This window comes from Elaeis guineensis, chromosome 2 (genome assembly GCF_000442705.2).
Source record: "Elaeis guineensis isolate ETL-2024a chromosome 2, EG11, whole genome shotgun sequence".
Lineage (NCBI taxonomy): Eukaryota > Viridiplantae > Streptophyta > Magnoliopsida > Arecales > Arecaceae > Elaeis > Elaeis guineensis.
In genome coordinates this window covers 107718614-107738673 of record NC_025994.2, presented here as the reverse complement: position 1 = coordinate 107738673, position 20060 = coordinate 107718614, and the positions used below count along the sequence as shown (strand labels likewise).

General features: G+C 39.4%; 1 long non-coding RNA gene and 1 pseudogene across 1 annotated transcript; one reads left to right on the top strand and one right to left on the bottom strand.

The window, feature by feature from the left end:
* Positions 1-3725: 3725 nt before the first annotated feature.
* LOC140855786 (mitogen-activated protein kinase 9-like) lies at positions 3726-13307 on the bottom strand (annotated as a pseudogene).
* Positions 13308-18237: 4930 nt separating this feature from the next.
* Positions 18238-20052, top strand: LOC140855489 (uncharacterized). The gene is made up of 3 exons (XR_012138407.1): positions 18238-18614; positions 19135-19594; positions 19711-20052. It is a non-coding gene; the product is annotated as an uncharacterized lncRNA (long non-coding RNA).
* Positions 20053-20060: the final 8 nt, after the last annotated feature.

Genomic DNA, 20060 nt, shown 5'->3' with positions numbered 1-20060 from the left:
AGCCGTCGTAGGCTCCACGTGCGGCATCTTGAACCGACTGAGAATCGGCTCGTCGAGGACCAGTCGGGAGAGAGGTTGGGCGGTCTGGAAGTCGACGTCGTTCGAAGACTTCTGGCCGTCCATCTGCAGTTGGGCGAGTCGGCGGTCGATCTCCTCGAACCGTCGCTCGTAGTCGTCCGCTCGTCGATGCTGGGAGACCCCAGGAGTGGAGCCTCCGGAAGACTCTGAAGGAGAGGCCGACGGTGTGCGCGGCCGCTTTTCCTTCCTCGCCCGTTCCAACGGGGAAGGAGAGGGCCGCTGGGACCGTCGGTCGTCGCGCCGAGGTCGACCCTCCTCCTCCCCATGGGAGCGCTGTTGGGAGTGCTCGCCTGGAGGCGGCAGGGGTCGGCGCGACCGTCGGCGGCTGCTCCTGGAGGGCATAGGCCGGGCCGCCGGTTGTTGCTGGAGGCTTTTGACTGCGTCGGTTAGTACGGTCATCTGCCGTACAATGGCCGCAATCTGCGCCTCCGTAGTCACTGCAGGGCGCGGAGAGCTAGGCTCCGCCGCCGGTGGTGGTGGAGAGGCCTCTTCCGGCGGGAAGAACGCCTTGCCGACCCAGTGATTCTCGATCGTTGAGCTCTTGTCTTTGTCATGTTGACCCCTTCCTGGCGCGCCAATCTGTTCGGCCAATCGCCTCGTCGCCGATCGCTGGGAAGCGTGCACCTGCAAAAGGAAGTCCGCACTGACCGGAGGCGGCTCCGTGGGGACCCTCCGACGGTCAAGTCAAAGAGGTGACTGGGCAACAGTGAAATGCAGACAGAGAGCTCTGAGAGGGAGAGAGGGAGAAGAGAAGCGAGCCTGCGTATGTGGGAGAGACGGGCGGATCGATCGCTTGCACTGTTGCCTTCCCCGGTATATATAGTGGAGCACGGTATGGCGCCATCATTAATGGCGCGGACAAGTGAGAACTGTCAACTCACTGTAGGCTGTCAGAGCCGCCGTGAAAATGTCATGTCGCCGTGTAGCCGTCTAATCACCAGGGTTGACCCGGTTCTCGGCGGGACAATGCCCCTAGGTAACTGTGCGCATGTCCGTGTCAGAGCTGACAACGTCTGGCGGCCGTACGGCGGTTGGTGGAGTCGGCCGACCCAGGTCGGTGGCCAGCAGAGTGGCGTCGGACTCCTCCGTCGGTCGGCGAGCTTCATGTGGGTCGGCTACCGGACCTCTGGGTTTAGTCGGTCGGGAATGGACCGTGGAATGGCCGCAGTTAGCCGCTGATGGCGTCCGTCGGCCTGTCGCCGACTTACGATCGGTCAGTCAGAGTCGTCCGTCGGGCCGTCGGTTAGTCAGTCGGGCTGCAGGTCGGGCCCTCCGATAGTCGGTTAGTCGGGCCCTCCGATAGTCGGTCGGTCGGGCCAGCCGGTCGGGCCCTCCGATAGTCGGTCGGTCGGGCCGCCAGCCGGTCGGGCCCTCGATAGTCAGTCGGTCGGTGGTATCCCCCAACAGTTATTAAAGCCCATTTCATTATTAGAACGAGAGAGACGATTAAAGAGTCGTTCTATCGTAGTGAGACATCCTAATATACTGTTCAATTCTAAGATAAAGCTCAATAACAAAACTCACTTCGGCAATAATTTTTAATATATAAAATTATACAGAAAACACAGGCAGTTTTCAAATATATAAGATAGTTCAAGATATGAACCATCTCAATTGCAATGAACCAAGGCAAATGAAATCTCAAAGGAAATTTGCCATCCACCCTACAAACTAAGCAACAACAGATATTCTCCTATTGCAGAAAAACGACAAAGAAAACAAAACTAACAAGAGTAAATAGTCCATCATAGGAAGACAAGATCTAAATCACAAGGCTGGAACAAAGAAAATCTTGAGGCACTCACTGGGAATCAACTTTGTCGGGTCCTCCATTTCTGGCAAGGGAAAAGGTGATGGGGAGATGGCGTTGGAGTGTGTCCTGGAGCAAGGGGGAAGAGCCAGAGAAAGATACCTGAATTGTGTCTTGGTACCATTAAATATGCATGCTCCCCCTTTTTTTCTCTTTCTTATTGAGTGGCGCATGCCTGGCTTTTAGCGCGACAGATTCGGTTATTTATTTGGGTTAAAATTTCAACTCTGCCCTTAGCAAGACGTAGAGAACCATGGATTATAACCGTCTTGTTGAGGCCAATCTCCTCGTCGTCTGGTCGCCGAGAACGAGCGCCTGCAAAAAAAATTCACACTGACCGAAGGTGATTCTAGCGGAGATCCTCCGACAGTCAAATCAGAGAGGAGACTAGGCAACAGTGAAAAAAAACAAGGAGCTCAACGAGAGAGGGATAGAGAGAGAGGAAACAAGTCCAAGAGTTTCGAAGGACCTCTAGCACTGTTACCTTCCTCGATATATATAGTGGAGCGTGGTATGGTGCCGTCATTAATGACGCGGACAATTGAAGTATTGTCAACTCACTGAAGACTGTCAGAATCGTCGTAAAGATGTCAAATCACCGTGGGACTGTCAAATCGCTAGGGTTAACCCATACCTTAAGTGGGATAACGTCCCTAGACGACAGTGCCGCATGCTGTTGTCAGGACTGACAGTCTCTGGCAGTAGTATGGTGATTGGAGGAGCCGACCGATCAAAGGTCGGCAGTCAGCTGAGGATGTCGGGTGAAAATTTGGACCCTCCGACAGTCAGTCGGGCACGTCACTGGAGTCGGACATCGAACTCCATAGTGCAGTCGGTTGGGAGAGCGAAAAAAGTCTATCCGACCAACGTATCCTCGGTCAGTCGATAGCGCCGATCGATCGGATAAAGTCGGACGTCGGACATGTAGGCCGATGATGAGTCGACATGAGTGGGATCGATATTTCCAGCACGTCTAAACATAAATTAAACATTTTCCTTCTCGATTTGGTTTGGTTGAAACTAAGTAGAGGTTTTAGATTTCGCGATGGGGGTAACATGGAACTTACAGCATCCGCACAAAATATTTTATAATTATTTACTAGTTTAAAAAAATAATTTCTAACCTACGAAGAACTTGAACTTTCATATCATCAATATTGTTTCAAGGAAAGAAGATGTAAGCAAAATTACACTTGGCGAGGAAAAAGGTTCCAGTTGTCAGAGAGCATATAATTTTGAAGCCGTCCTCCCAATTTTTTTTTTTCTTTTTTTAAATAACGTCTATGTCAGCCTGGCAATTAGGAAGTAAATTTTAGACTGCTTAGAATAAAGGAAACAGTCTGGTTACCGGAGAACTGCAGATCCAATCAAACAGATTCTCTAAAAAGAGGGAATTCCTGTAGAGTTTGACGAGGGCAGCCCAGCCATCGCGTATTTATCCATCTTTATACCAGAAAGATGGTTTAACATTCCCATTTGACCTAAGATTTTGATTGGACTTACTACTTATCCAATGTTTGAGGCCATGCAAACTAATACAATTGCAGACATTTCTTGATATTCCTCAGCTGATGTTGGTAAACTAATTCAATGGAAATGGAACTCGGAATGAATCTCCGGCATTGTTTTAAAACCTGAACTGGGCAAAACTGGGTCTTCATTTACCTGATGGGGGCTGAGAACCATACATACAGAGTGGTTCCACATCTTAAACATCAAAACTTAAAAATTACTACTGCAATCAGCGATTCAGCATAGGGATGTTTCTTCTCCATAGACTATCAGAACAGAAAATACATAAGTAAATGAGATTAATTAACAAATTAAAAATCTGGGATGAACGAAACGCGGGAATGTTGAAATTACCTACTGAATGAAAGAAAAATTTTCCCCCTCAAATAATACAAATACCAGCAGCAGGCGCAAGCTACACATTGATGTTCCAGCAACAATTGGAACATACAGTATAGTTGAGAAAACAACATTCGGGATCTAACAGATGCAACCCCAGATCATAATTAACAACAAATTCACCCCTATTAGCAATAAAAGTGAAGATAATGCCATGTTTAATAACAATCTTAGATAATCTGACCTGAAACTTGGAGTTTAGGACATACATCCTAATCTGTGACTAATCATCCAATTATGTATTCTCATAACTTTGTTGTTAGGCACATAATTCAGCTACCTTTTGGGACAACCCTCAGCCGTCTCTTCTGTGTTCTCGGCAATCGGTTCCTCCTGAAACAGTTGACCAAGTCCATATTACTCATGGTTTTATAAATTAAAAAATAAAAAACTAGCCACATTTATGTAGTACTTGTTTCCCTTTACCCATAGAAATTCTTAATTAGCAATTAACTCTGAAGCACAGGTGATTCTGCTTTCATGCTCCCAATGTCCATAGCAATTCCTTAAGTCAAATGAGCCAAATTTTGACTTTCTAAGGCTATGGGTAGATGTTAGAACTAACCAAACAGACAAGTTTAGGAAGTTATCTGATAGTGGGCATGAAAATGTCAACTGCTAATGCATAGTATTACTTTGACAGGATGTTTTAGATGCTGCTCATTAAGAGTTAGAAAACAATAGAATAAGATTGTTAAATTGGCAAGAACATCGAACAGGGTGGAAAGCATGAAGCAGTTGACCTGTGCTTGCATAACAGAAGAATTTCATCATGGAACACGCACACGCACACAAAGAAAAAGGGGAAAAAAGCTGCCATTAGTCCAAGGTTGCTTTGTCTTCGTCTATCTGGAAGGGTAGCTAGCCCAGAGAAAGACTTATAAACAACCTTGACTGTGAATCAGCCATCGGTGAGAAGAAACATATCAGCTCCACCTAACATACAGCATCATTTCTTTTCCTTTAATGAAATGAGAATTAAGAACAAGCCAAAAGGAAGATATAGTGATGTGTACTTACTTCTGAATCCTTCCTTCCTTTGACAACTACACACTTGGAAGCGCTGATGCTAGCACTCTTCAACAAGCTACGAGCACTGTACTTTGGCCTGTTTATGCCATCTGTAACTGATGCATGATCTGATCTCTCACCCTGCTGTGACCTTGTAGGGCTTTCAAGTGTACTACGAGCAACAGAATCTGCACTTCGCTTCTCGAAATCATTATTTTGATCCGGGATCTCATCTTTATTTGCACCCACCCTCTCCCTACAAAATGAACAGATACAAGGCACACTTAAACAAAATGAATTTTGCAACTGCTGACAAGTTAGAATTCACTACTTGAAATAGATTAAGAGAAAAATGTTACACTGCTGGCACATATTTCTGGAAAGAAAATCTAGGATTCTAGATTGTTCCCTTTTTTGCTGGACATACCTGGGCAAGGATGCATGTTGCCGCCCAAGTGGAGTGCTTCTTTCCCCTTACCAAAGTGTTCTTCAAGATGAGCAAATTGTCGCTTAAAACGATCAACACCACTGTTAAATGAATTTAATGGTCATCCAACTAAATATGTTAAGCTCAACATGCGGACATAGCATAGAAATAGAACAATCAAGTCAAACAATTTCATGGTAAACGAGGAGGAAACTTGCTCTCAACAAAATTATTTTGGGCGTTGGCATTCATTAGTCATGAAAATTTCTACAGTTCTATGCAAATTGTTGTTTTAACATGTTCATCTTGTTTTTGTAAGTAAAACATAGATGTATACACATAAGCAGCACAAATAACTCAAAATTCCTTATTAACTATAGTATGCAACTATACGTAACCACTAAAGACATTGTTTCCAGTATATGCCAACATCATGATGCTCAGCTATATGATGGGAAGCTTATGCATTCCAAGTTTCTTTCATTCTAATATTTGTGATTTTGTTCCATTGTAAACTACGATTTTTTGCTGTACAATGTCCAAAGTATGGATTGGGACCTCAAATTCTTTGAGAAGGCAAACAGCAATCAACAAGAAGAGTTCTGGACTGTCTGACATAAAACTAAAGCTACTCACAACAGTTGGCAATGGGCATAGACTTCAAATGGTAAAAGTAGGGTACAGATTTAAATTTCTATGTATTGATATGTACACTCTGTTGTTTTTATACATGTAATTTACAGGCTGGCAGGAATAGCGTAGAGGTAGCCACCTTTGTACAGTGCTCACGATTTGTTGGCATGGTAAGTATCATCAACAAGGTTGTGCATTTTCACACCTCAAGTTGAAAGACAGTACAGGAACTTTGCAACACACAAAAAAACCCTCCTCTATTACCTATGTTTTCGGTGTCACTGGTAAGAGTGCATAGAAATTCAATGCCTTAAACATTCAAGGATAATATGCAGGAATAATCTAATCACTTTGCAAAACAGAGAAGATCTATGAGATCAGCTCAAATTCCCAATTTTCTTTTAGTGAATACATCATCAGTCTTTCCAACATACTTCTTTTTTGAGGTTTTTTAATAACTTACTAATTGAAAGTCGTTGTTTTTTGCGATTATACACTAAAGTCATAATTTAGGCATCACTATGAACCAAGGTAATGTAGCTTGACCTTAAAACATGCATTAGTTGACCAATTACAGGTGGTAACAACGTTTTATTAACAGAAGTACCTGAGATCCTTATTGGATCAGATATGACTTTGAATCAAATAATGCAACCACACTACTGATGCTTGTCAAGGGGCAGTAGATAAGTACATATATGGATGACAACAAGAAATCATTAATATGGACAATATGTCGTTCATCTAAAAGACATGGATCTTTCCAGCCAGCCACCACAGACCTTTAAGAACTTCATGGCGGTTATTCATCTCTTATGATAACATAGAGATCATGAGAATGTAACAATTTAGCATAAGATCAAGGTAGACCTCAGACATAATGAAAAAGCAAAACAGAAAGTAAATTTCGGATCATATAATGGTCTCAAGACTGTTAAACTGAAAAATATTAAAACAGAATTGTAGGATTCCTTGAAGTGAAAAAATCAGCTTCACAGATGCTCTAAGAATATGAAGGGACTCGCAATCTCAAGGCATCAGTATGATCTGTTTCATGCATGCACTCAAAACATAATTTTGATGCAAAGATGCTGTCCAAAGAGTATTAATGTGTATTGAAGAAAAGAAAGAGGAGAAGTAAAGAATAAGAAATCGAAGACTTGAAAGAGAGAGAAGAAAATCAGATAATAGATTTTACTAGAACAATTGAGGATTACATTTACGGTGGTCTCATAACCATAATGTCCCTGAAGAAGGGATATAACATTGAAACTACAAGTTTGGACCAGTCTAAATGAGTCAAAATCATGCTAACACCCAAAAAACATAAAAAAAACTAGACCACCATGTGATCTTCCATAACATTAGATCCATAGGAAGATTATTGATATATCACAAACCAAATATTGATAGGCAAAAAGGAAGGAAAGTAAGGTTCAATAAGGAAATTGCATTTATCACTGAGGCATATACAAAGCCAAGAAGCCAACTGAACAATTACCATACAAGATAACAAAATTGTTTCCATAAGGTCTTACTCCTATCAGTTATCACAGAGGATAAATCATGTGAGGAGGTGCAGAAGAAAGAAACCTAGCATTGATAATCTTTTACTTAAAAAGACTTCTGAGATATAACTGAGCGCTCAAGCCCATGCAAGAAAGAGACAAGCTTTTCAAAAATGATCTCTACCCTTAATATAATTTTCTTATTACATGTGAATGGACTTTTTATCTGGAGGTAAGAAGAAAAACAATCCTATAATAAATGATTTTTCTCCAAAGAATAAGATGGCCAAGTTCTTGCTCCTTTAAATGCTGAAACTTTTCAGAAAAACTAGTGAGGAATTCAAGAAGCCAAAGTAGCATATCTCCACCTAAGGTAGAAACAGATGAGAGAATCAATCTTCTACTAGGTAACCAAAGAAAACAGTAGCAACCCAGAGATATGGACAAAATTGAGAATAAGGCTTGGAAGATGGAAATTGTCGGTGTCAAAAATGAGAAAATGGGAAATGGTCTCAGCATATTCGGAGTAAGCCAGAGGATACATTAAGCAGCAAATTGAATCCACAGTTGCAGAAAACATTAACTTAAAATGAATTACATGCTGTAAGACAAGTAGAGAGAAAGGCAAACAGAGAGACAGACAGACAGCACATGCTACTGAACCTGAAAACTTGAAACCTACAAAAAGAATCTGAATTCCAGCCAACATGAAAGAACCAATTCTAGAAACCACCACAATTCTACATAGAATAACATTTCTAAGAGTCTTGTGTTGTCCAGAACATTGACATCAATATGTCATAAGTCGTAATGCAACTTGGGAACTCATATCAAGCTAGATGCTTGTGACCAACAATAATAAGAAAAAAGACTCCATCTTACCACTTATTTTTTTAACTCCAAGACACGAAGAGCTCTCATAGTCTTCTACAATAACAGATCTTCATAGTAATTGATGCTTTACCAAATATCAATAAAAGTAAATTTCAGAAATCGAGATTGCTACTACTTGTCTCTCTCTCAGCTTTCAGAATAAACCCCCTTCTATTTAAGAGAATGATATTTTCATTTCTCTTAATTATCGTCCCATAAGAATTCATCTGAACAATACCTTAATTATTTTGGGCTCAACCTGGAAAAGGTACAGAATAACTTTGCAAAGAGGAAGAACATAAACTTCCACATGTTTATTTGTCTCCACAAGAAAGGCATCTTCTTTAAGAGGCAACTTTGCTCTCAGGTTGCTCATTTTCTTTTATCACTCTTACATCTTCAAAATTAAGTTGAAATCTGATAATGCATAATCATAGGTGTCCACTATTTACTTTAAAAAATGAGATAAAACATTTGTTGGCAATAAAAACCCTTGCTCATCATTTTTTATGATGGAATTATTTTGTAGAGTAATAGTTTTCCTGATATGTACAAATAAGTGTCTCACCTTGGATACATAAAGTTAGTCTGATCCGCACCACGCAGATACTCCTGCAGCATCTGAGGATGGTACTCCAATATCTGCTTGCTTTTAAGAAATAATCCATTATACATGAAACAGGTAGCTAAAAAAGTGATAATCATACAGCAACCAGTCTTAACAATTTGTGAGAAGTACCTCTCGATAAATCAGCTCTCTTACATCATCTTTTGACAATTTCCTCCTTTCAAACTCAAATTCAAGTTTTGATATAGGCTGCGTTGAAGGTTCACGCTCAACATTTGACAGACCATTAAAGTATGGATCGGCTAGTGCCTGCAGCATAAGAAAAACAGGGTTGGAATATAAAATTTGCACTCCAAGACTTTAATCACACTTCAATTTTATATCTATAACAAGCCATCAGGGTTACTGAATCCTATCTCTTCAGCAGTTGGTCGATCTTTAGGATCAAATGCAAGTAGGCGCTCAAGCAAATGAAGAGCGAAAGGATCCACACTAGGAAACTTCTGTGAGAAAGAAACTGGTGGTTTTTTTCGCATATTACTTAAATATCTTCTAGCCTTTTCATTTCGAATCTGCAGAACAACAGAAACAATTTAAATGTCACATGAAAGTGTTTAACTGAAAAAGTAAGAAATTATTTTTTCTTCATTCATAATGAGAATTTAATTAAATAAATGAACACAAGTGGGAATATCAACATGTATAGCAAATAGATAATAAAAAAAATAACCATTAATAAAGATATGCTTGAGGTTCCGTAGATATTTCCTCTTTTTTTTTTTTTCTTTGTTGGGTGTGGGGGGGTGGCATATGCTAACTATAAACACAGCAAAAGTGAACCAACCCTAGCAATGGATTCAGGTGAAGGAGTTCCAAGCAGATCAGTCATGAGATCTAATTGATGCACCACATTCTTGCCAGGAAACAATGGTTTCCCTGTAAGCATTTCTGCAAATATGCACCCTATGCTCCAAATATCAATCGCAGGTGTGTACTGAACAAGTAAAATAAACATAGTTCATCATTAGAATCCCATATGCAGCATATTTCATGAGACACAAAAGCATACAAGTAACTCGTTACTTTATATCAGATTTATCAATAAAATCGGTATCATTGCCAATGTGTAACAAACTTGTCAGATCACAGATAAGCACACTTCGAAATCCAATCTAAATATACAAGTGATGCAACCTAATTCTAATAAATACCCAAAACAAGGATTAAGGGCCCTTGCAAATACTAGACCAGTAATGGCCAGTCACTTCCTAATGCTACATAAAACAACAGCTTCACAAGGAAAACCATTCATGCTTAGAAAGGTTCATGCTACAGTGAAAATGAAGCATTGCAAGTTAGGATGCCAAGAGCACATGTTTTCTTGATTTTGCTTGGTCACAAATTAAAAAGTATTGACAGGTTAAGTTCCTGAATGATGATAAAATTATGAGTCTATAGGAGGACCTCGATGAGATTGTTAATATGCTTCATGAAAGAGGTCCATGAATGATTATCAGAGCAGTTAACTACAGGAGTACTTGAGGATATAGCGTATATAAGATGCTGTTACCCTTTCTTGGAGTGGCACCTCCTTGAAGCACTAATGCTAACAGTACATAATAAACGAATGCACATTAGCTGCAAAGCTCTCAAGGTATGATAAGCTTGATGGAACTGAAAAGAAGCTCCATGGTTACCTGTAAAACTGAGACTTTGTTTGCCACCTCAGAAAAGGTACTTTCAGTCATAAAAGGTATGGAACATTTGGAAAACATAAAGCCAGAATTGTTGAAAGAAGCTTCATCAAAACCTGCTACTGCCATTTACAATTCCTGTCATGTGTAGCAGAGTGACACTAGAATAGGTTCAGTTTGTATGGATGCCAGACCTCTACCTGGATTGCAGTTCATACAAGCATACATGTGGATAACCTACACTTGCATTACATCAATAGGCCACAGTGCTGGGAGGGTCTATACCCTTCTGAACTAAATGCCTGGTTGCTTTCAATTCCCTAAACTGTGGGTTCTTATGAGATAGTAGGGTGTGAGGCTTGCCTCTTGTCAAAAAAAAAAGAGGGGGGAAAAACTAAATTTGGATTGAACAAAAGTACATGCAAAACATAACAAATCATAATAGTAACTCATGCTAAATTTATATGCAACTTGTAAGCCTATGTCCTACTCAAGAAAAGCCCAAATCCCAAGAAAAAAATTGGGTGGGTGTGGTGTGGATGGGGTACAGAGCCGTTGAGCCCATTAACCAACCACAGGGAAAAAAACTTCAAACCATCTCACCTTGGAGAAAAAAGAGCCACATAATTCAGGAGCACGATACCATCTTGTTGCCACATAATCCTAATGAAAATAGTGAAATACTGTCAACAAAGTATTTAAGAAATAAAAACATTATTATCATGTATGCAAGTTTCTAGCAAACAAATACTGAATTACATAACAAAAGAAGAGACCTACATTGAGCACCACCACCCACCATCTATATTAAAAGAAATGGAAAAAAAGAAATAAAGAATTATTGCACTATAAGAAATCACATACAGTCCAAAAAATAGCTGATGGGGCATCATTAAATGATACACGGGCAAGGCCAAAGTCACAGACTTTTAATTTGCAATCTGCATTGGCAAGGATATTTTTTGGCTTTAAATCCCGATGAAAAACATTAGCTGCAGAGGAAACAAAAGGCAAATGACGGCCAACATTCAGAGTTACAAAATCAAAATGGCTTCGAGCACAAAAACAAATAAAGAAGCAACATTCACCTGAATGAATATACTTCATGGCTCGAAGTAGCTGGTATAAGAAGAACTGGTGGTGCTCAGGTGTGAGATCATCATTTGCCTTTATAACTTGATGAAGGTCTGATTCCATCAGCTCAAAAACAACATAAATGTCTTTAAATTCCCTCCTAGATGGGGGAAGCATTATATGCTTAATTTCTACAATATCAGGGTGGCGAAGCAGCCTAAGCAATTTGATTTCCCTGAGAATGCGAGTGGCATCAGAAACATGCTCAAACACATCGTTGATCTTCTTGATCGCCACCCTCTCTCCAGTATGGGCGTCTATTGCAGCCCCAACTACCCCATAGCTTCCCTTGCCGATGACCTCTTGTACCTGATATCGGCTTGCTTCACCGTACTCCGTGAAGAATTCAGTCTCAAGCATGTTCTGAATAAATTAACAATTGAAAAGGCTAAAATCCATACCAACCAGAAAAGATGAAGATGCGCAGATTACATGAAGGATCTAAATATCCAGAAAGTCCATCGATTATTTGTTGAAAAAGTAAATGGAGAAAAAAGAGACAGATTATTGAAAAAATGAGACTAAAATGCATGAGCAATTTCAAGCATGGAACAAACAAAATAAGCAGGAGGAAAAGAAAAAAAAATACAGATCTTGCAAAAAAAAAAAAAGAAAAAAAGAACTTGGCAGCCAAACTTTTAAACAAATTAAAAAAAAAAAACGTTGGTTTTTACGGAATCCGAAAGAAGGGTGATATGAAGTAGAAGAACCCGAAAAAGTATTCCTATAACCCGGACTTCTTTGAAAAGAAGGCAGTATGGAACTCACAAAATAACGCGGAAGAATAAAAATTCAATCTTTTTCGGAAAGAAGTTGGCAATTGGATCTGCAAACCAAGAAATCTTTCTGATTATTTCCATGGCATTCTAATGAAAAGTGATCCAAAGGAGAATACCCCATAATAAAACTTTGTAAAGAAGACTTCTTGAAATGAGGAGAGAAGATTCATGATCCTAAGGGCATGGAGCAAAGGAAATGAAGGAGAAAAAGGCAAATATTCGATCTTTGGAGAGAAGATCCGCCAAAAAGAAGGAAATTTTTTAATCGAACATTGATACAAAACGATCTAAAGTAGAAGAAGACAAAAACGGAACGTTGAATAGAAAACTCATTTAATGACATCGGTTAATTAGAGAGAAAACCCTAACTTGGTATTTAACAAGGATTAAAATGTGGACGGCGTCAAATTAGCAAGCAACGAGACTTGTGACGTAAAGAAGATGGATTGGACTAAAGAGATCGAAAGATTCGAGCTTTATCATCGTAAAGAGAAGAGGTGATGTGAACGGACCTTTTTGTGGGCATCCATGGCGACCAGCAGGGAAACCTGAGGAATCCAAGACTAGAGATGCCGGGGCCCTCTATAACTCTAAACTGATCCCCTTTCTCCTCCTCCTCCTCCTCTTCGTCCCGTTCTTGCTCACGGCTAAGGCGCTGGCGATACGGCGGTGGAACCAGCGATGGACGCCACGAACGAAGGCCTCTTTCCCCATATAAAGGCGAAGTCGACGGCGACGGAGCGGCGGGGCGATCGCGGCATTGCCCGCCTTCCCTCGCCCTACCTTCGCGCGCGACTCGCCACCGCGGGCTCGTCTCCTACGCGGAACGAGGAGAGAGACCAGGGCGATCGTATTCTTTAGGTCCTGCACGCCGCGCAAAAAAACCGAGAAAGGAAGCAGTGGCTGGGGGTAAAACCGGACCACGTGATGCCCACACAAATCTATTTCCGTGGCCAAACCCATCTAAATATTAATGAAAAATTTAAGCACCGTACAAATATTAACATATTTAATAAAAAAATAAATATAAATATAGATAAACTACTATACAATAAATATCAAAATGCTCATCTATGTTTATATTATATATAATTTAGATAAAATTTTTAAAATAAATAATTATATTAATATATTGTTAATTTGATTTATTTTTTATTTAATAATTTTTTAATTCTATAATCATAAATTTTAATTATTTAATTTATATTTATATTTATATTATATTTTTTAAATAAATATAGATATAAATTTTTGACATATACATGTTAGATAAATTGAATGACTATCATTCACATTGTAGTTTTATCAAGATATCTTTTTATTATTTAAATATTAAAAATATATTTTATTAAAGAGAGATGTTATGTATAAAATATTAACAGATAGAAAGTTTCAAATACACATAATGACCGGCATGATTCGGTTATGGCGGGAAACTAAAAGGAAAGTCCTGGTGATGTGTGAGTGAATCCCATGCAAAAATTTTGGATAATTTGCATTGCAGTATGTTATTATTATTATTAATTTTTTTAAATAATATTTTTTTAAAAAATAATTTTTATTATTATTTTAAAATTAATATTTTTCTACTTTAAATTATTATTAATAATAAAATAATAATATATTTTTATTTTTTTCTTCTTTTCTCAAATATTTTTTAAATTAATATCTTAAAAAATAATATTTTAAATTATTATTACTAATAAAATATTAATATTTTTTTCTCTTTTTTTCAAATATTTTTTTTTTTTTTCCCCTTCCTCCCATCGTCTCCCCCCCGCCCCTCGCTGCCGCCTCCACCACATCCCTTGACTTCGATACCACCAACCCCCTCCCCCCTTTGTGATCTCGTCCTGTCATCGTCCCCTTTTATTTTCTCCCTCGACTCCGATGAACTTGAACCTCCTGACTCCGCAAGAGCATCGGCGACCACCTCTCTCTTCTCCCGGCTCTAGCGCTACTAACTCGACCCCATCCCACCCACCATCTGTGCCACACCCAGTCCTGTGCGACCACCAAACCCCCTCTCCTCTCCTCCCCTCCCCTCTCTTAGCTCCGACACTACCAAACCCTCTACCCTCTCCTTCGTGGCTCCACTCCATCGCCGTCCCCTCCTGTTTCCCTCCTCCGGTCCCAACGAACCTGAGGCCCCATCGCTCCGTGCGAACACCGATGATTGCCCCTCCCTTCTCCTAGCTTCAGCGCCACCAACCCTCCTCCCCTTCCCTCCTCCAACTCTGACACCGTCAACCCCTCTCCCCTCCCCTTCTCCGGCTCCGGCACCATCAACCCCCTCGCCTCCCCTCTCCAACTCCAGCCACGGTGGTTATTGATATTCCCACGGTCGCTAGTTTGGAGTGGCCGAATTGAGGTTCGCTGGAGCTCGTGTAGAGCCGCGGGGGTTGAAATCGTGATATTTTGTAGGGTGCTTCTCTAAATCGATGGAGATTTTCAATGTTTTTCTATCTGGGCGGCACAATCAAATTTATTTGAGGAGTTGAATTGGCAACACTCCATGCTCTTCCATAAAATATATATATATATATATATATATATATATATATATATATATATGATAATAAATTTATTATAATAATTATGACTTTTTATTAAATTTTAACAAAGTTCACACTAATTATGTCGCATGGACTTGGCAGTCGTTATTTTTTTGCTATTATATGTTGGTATTGCCCTTTTTGCTTGGCTTTGTGTTAAAATAATTTTTATAATTGATACATTTTTTTAAAAAATATATTTATTTTGTTTTGTCCATATTGGAGTGGATCCACACGTAGAAATGGTCGCGAGGATGAGGATGTAGTGGCGCGGTGAAGCCTGAAAATGGACCAGCGAGAAAAAACAATCTTTGACGAGAATGGAAATATTTTTTAAAATTTCCATCAAAATTGATCACACGCCCTCCAGTCCCCGGTCCAAAATCTCAAGTTGTTGGTTCTCTAAAGAAAGACGAGTCACGACAAAGTGAAATAATAAACCATAAATTTAATAGCATTTCACTAGCAACTACTCTTTGGGTATATTGGGCCGGCCCATCCAAGGCAAACCAAAAGAAATACTGACGCAGATGAAAGTCTCTCCCAGTTCCTCCTCCCTTCCACGTCTTATGCTGGCATTTTCACGAGCAACTAGGAATGGATAGTCTAGCATATTGAGTTGGGCCAGCTTCAAATCAAAAGAAATATCGATACAAAGAGTAATTTTGTATATAGTGCATGTAGTGTAGAAAAAATACACCATCTCATCTGATTTGGTGATGTAGCCATCGTTTTTTAATACACATTTAAATTTTATAATTTTATTTTATCGTTTGAAATTTTGAATGACGAAAATATTTCTCTTCTTTTAAAAAAAATTATGACATTCTATAATCATATTATGACATCCTGCTATCAAATTATGACTTACTGTTCATAATTTGGTCATAGGAATATAAGGAAAGAAGAGATATTTTTATCATTTAAAAATTTCATAAATTTTCAATGACAAAAATATCTCTCTTTATGATTTTGAAAAAAAAAAAATATTTTTTGTGTACAGGAAGTCATAAATTGACTGCATGATGCCATAATATGACTATAAGATGTCATAATTTTTTCAGAATAGGAGGGTTATTTTTATCATTCAAAATTTTAAATGAAAAAGTAAAACTATAGGTATTAAATGTGCTATTAAATATATGTTGGAAAACAGTGGCTACGTGCTCCAAGATGATTGGTTGGTGTCCTCTATGTCACTTTTATTGCACTACACGTAGTGCATAAAAGCTTCATCCCGATACAAATAATAAAGATAGCCCCGTTGGATATCCAACCCATAGCAAATCCAGAGTAGATGCAAGTAATGATAGAACATGCTTTGAATCCGATCTGGATATACATAAGTCTTCACAAATTACTCTCCTTAATGCAAAAAAATTGATCTGCATGAATAATATATATATATATATATATATATATATAATATTATATATATATATATATATATTATATATATATATATATATATATATATATATATATAGTTTTGCCGGACTCTGTCTGCTCGATCCATTCCATTTAATTCTATCCATCTCAGCGCAAGATTCTACCCGCTCCACCCCACCCCAAGATAAATACACTTATCCGTATAATGCTTACATCGGCCAATTGCCATCCTCCACGGTATCTCTAAATCATAACCACGTATTTGATGATATCTTCAAGAGCAACTAACACTATATTACCTCAGCATGTTGGAATATGGACTAACCCAAGGCAAACCAAAAGAAAAACTGATACACATAAATTTTTCTTTAATGATTTCATGTTTTGATATCCACTTAAGTTGAGGCCACGCTCATGCTGGCAATGATGAGTTCCGTGCCCAATAGCCAGGTCCGACTTGGCTTGACAAAATAGCGCACTAGCAGACACTAGATGGTAAGTTTTGGTGCTAGGTGGCTTTGTTAATGTGTCTCAAACTCGAATTGCAATGATGATAGCTTGGCATACAACGTGGCCGATATAGCCCAGCATGTGGAGTTCAGGTAACCAAGTGAAGGCCTAGACTGACCCCCGAACCAGAATTATCCAACTTTATGGTGACTGATTTAAGCATCATAAAATTTTTTCGATATCCATGATCTGACCAACTAAAACGTCGTCATCGTGCTCTTATATTTTACATATGCAAGTTTTAGGGTCGCTAGAATCCTCATTTTAATGCTAAGAAAAATATTTTGTTATCGATTAAAAAAAAAAATCTAATACAAGATATAGAATTTTAGCTAAGTAGCATATTAAGAAGAATTTTTTTAAAAAAGAAAAAAAGATGTAAAAGTTCACATTACAAACCATGATCAAGTGATGCGCTCTTGAGTGCCAGAATCACCAAAACACAAATTATTTTGCTTGACATAAGCGGCCATATCAAGCTCAACTTGGTAGCTTTTGAGAAAGCTGCTGACAAATGTTGGTCCCGACAGACGTCAAACTAGTTACGAGGTGGAGCAAGAAGGTTGGGAGTACCATGTGTCATAGTTCTATATTTTTGGTACAAAGTCATAGTTCTACATTGCTTAAGAAAAAAGATACCACATAGATATATGAGCCAGAATCAGTCCTCCCAACATTTCAGATTTTGAGTTGCGAGTCCCTGACAAATGGTACCAGAGCATTACTGCTTAATTTTATTCGTCAAATGGTCAAGGAGGATCTGGGCCGTAGATTGCCCTCTTTGAAGTAGGAGTTAATCATGGCAAGAATATTATGAGATCGAGATTTGAGACTGAATGGGAGAGATCATCATAGTCTCACACGGACTAATAAAAAAAGGCTGGCACCTGGGAGGGAAAGTACTTAGTTCATGGATGTGGATGTATTTTGTGTTATTAAGAATAAAACATGCATTGCCCTCGATGAGAGAAACTAACAGCCAATTTGGTCAGCAAATAGAGGGTCAAAATGTTCGGAGGATGTGTTTATCACCGCAGATCAAAGAGAACTGCTGAATGAATTATGAAAGCTAACCACTGTACTCCACTTCAAATCACATGCACACAAATGACGACGCATTGCTGTAACTCCTAAAAGCCATCGACCATGGCCCAGCCGCGGTCCGTTTCAATTCGCACGTGTGGAGGAGACCATGACCCGAATGGAGAACAAAATCGGGGCGCTACCTCGTAATGTGAAGGCCCTGGCTGACCATATCCTCCGTTGCAAAGAAGTATCTTCTCGACGGCCAGGTTTAAAATTCGAAGCATTGGCGTGACAAACGGGAGATATGACGTGGTATTCTCACCTTTTTCTCTAAATTTTTTTAAAAAAATCATTGTTACTGGGTGGAGCCGGCGGCAACATAGCCATGGCCACGGTTTCTTAATATTGCTTCTTAAACCACACATCAAGAGAGATCTCTTTTGCAATTCCTCCTGGTCTAAGGTTCCCCGCAAACGAAGAAGTCGTCAAAGCCTCATCTCATCTCCAAATCTCTTTCAGCTGCTCTGACGTAGTTGCAGACGCCATGGCGAAGGAGCGGACCCACCGCCAAAAGCTGCTCTCATTGCTACCACCCGGTCCTCCATCTCGCGCTATCTTTCTCACGCATCCACGGCTCTGGGGATCGAACCGGCAGCGGCCATGCTCTCCAAGTTCGCGACTTTCCAGAGCAGGAGAACCTCCAAGCAGGTATCCATCTATTTGCTCCTCTCCAATTTAAGCGACGAAAGGTGATCTCTTTTCCGGGTTTTTTGAGCTAATTCCGAGATTTGGAAGCCCGTAATTGGTTAAAATTGTTTCTCAATACGGTGACCGTTGAGTTTTTTTTTTTTTTTGGGGCTCTGGGCAAGCAAGGCACTTGCGGTCTATTAATATTGTATTACTAGATTATGTCTTGTGCTTTCCCAGGAGATGATCCATATAGAGATATTATATAATCTTTTTTCCCCTTTACATGTAGTTTAATGGATATATATGATCCATTATGTATGATATTCACATGTAATTCTTAGTCTTTGGCATGTATATATGTACACACAACTGCACAAACTTGATATATAGTATATGAGATACAGTTATTTAGATGTTTAAAGCGTTTCAATCTTCATTGCTGTTCGTTCTTAAATCAGAAAAGGGACCATGTATGAGTTTTAATTGTATCATGACAACTTCTTTGATGATAATGAAAGATTTCATCCACTTGTTGCAGAAGGGAAAGCAATACGACAGATTTGGTTCACAAGCTCATTCTAAAGAAGCGGTTTTGACTTCAAAGTCGAATATACCTTATGATTTATCGGAACCAAATACAAGATGATAAAATAGATTCTGAAGCATCCTATGCGAAAAGTGTGTTGCCAAATTCTGATGCCTCGCCTGTAGTAACCCATATTTCTGACGGGAGCTCAAGCGTGGGGCTCCTTCCGAAAATATGCCATATATGATGGTAAAGAAAGCCAAACCACTTCGGTCTTATCTGAGGAACTGATGCTGTCCCTTCTGTATTGCTTCCCTATGAGGATGCTGAAGAGCAGTTCTTAGAAGACCATGAAGGTTACTTTTTGCACCTGTCGGTGGACAATATACGTAAGGATCAATACCCTAAACTTGAGCTGCAAAGAATTGTCTACCTGGATTATGCATCTTGCCCGTTGTACTCGCGGTATCAGGTATCTGTCCTTCACTGGCAGAATGTTTATAGCTTTGCTTCCAAAGCATGACATGGTCGTGCTTGTCATTTCTTTTATGGTGTTTTGATGTATTGGTTTTTGTTATCTTTCTGCAGCTATTGCTTATTTCTCATAATTAGTTTATGAGAGAGTAATTAAGCCTGTTTTTGAAAGTTCAATAGAGCTTCTTGTGTCGCATGCTCGTTTACTCCTGAAGAGGGCACCTTCATATTCTGTCAGATCCTGTGAAAAAGGAAGGGAAAAAAAAAAAAAAAAAATCATATCTGAAGACTGGCTTCTTGGTCTTTAAAGAAAATTACATTTCCTAGTAAACAAGTCAAGTTCTCAGCCATGCCTACGTACTTATTCTTACTGACCTGGTGTTTAGGGTCTGAGCAGTTGCAGATATACTGCAAAATTTTAAGGATCTTCAATTCCAAGCATCTGCCAATGATTCATATATGCT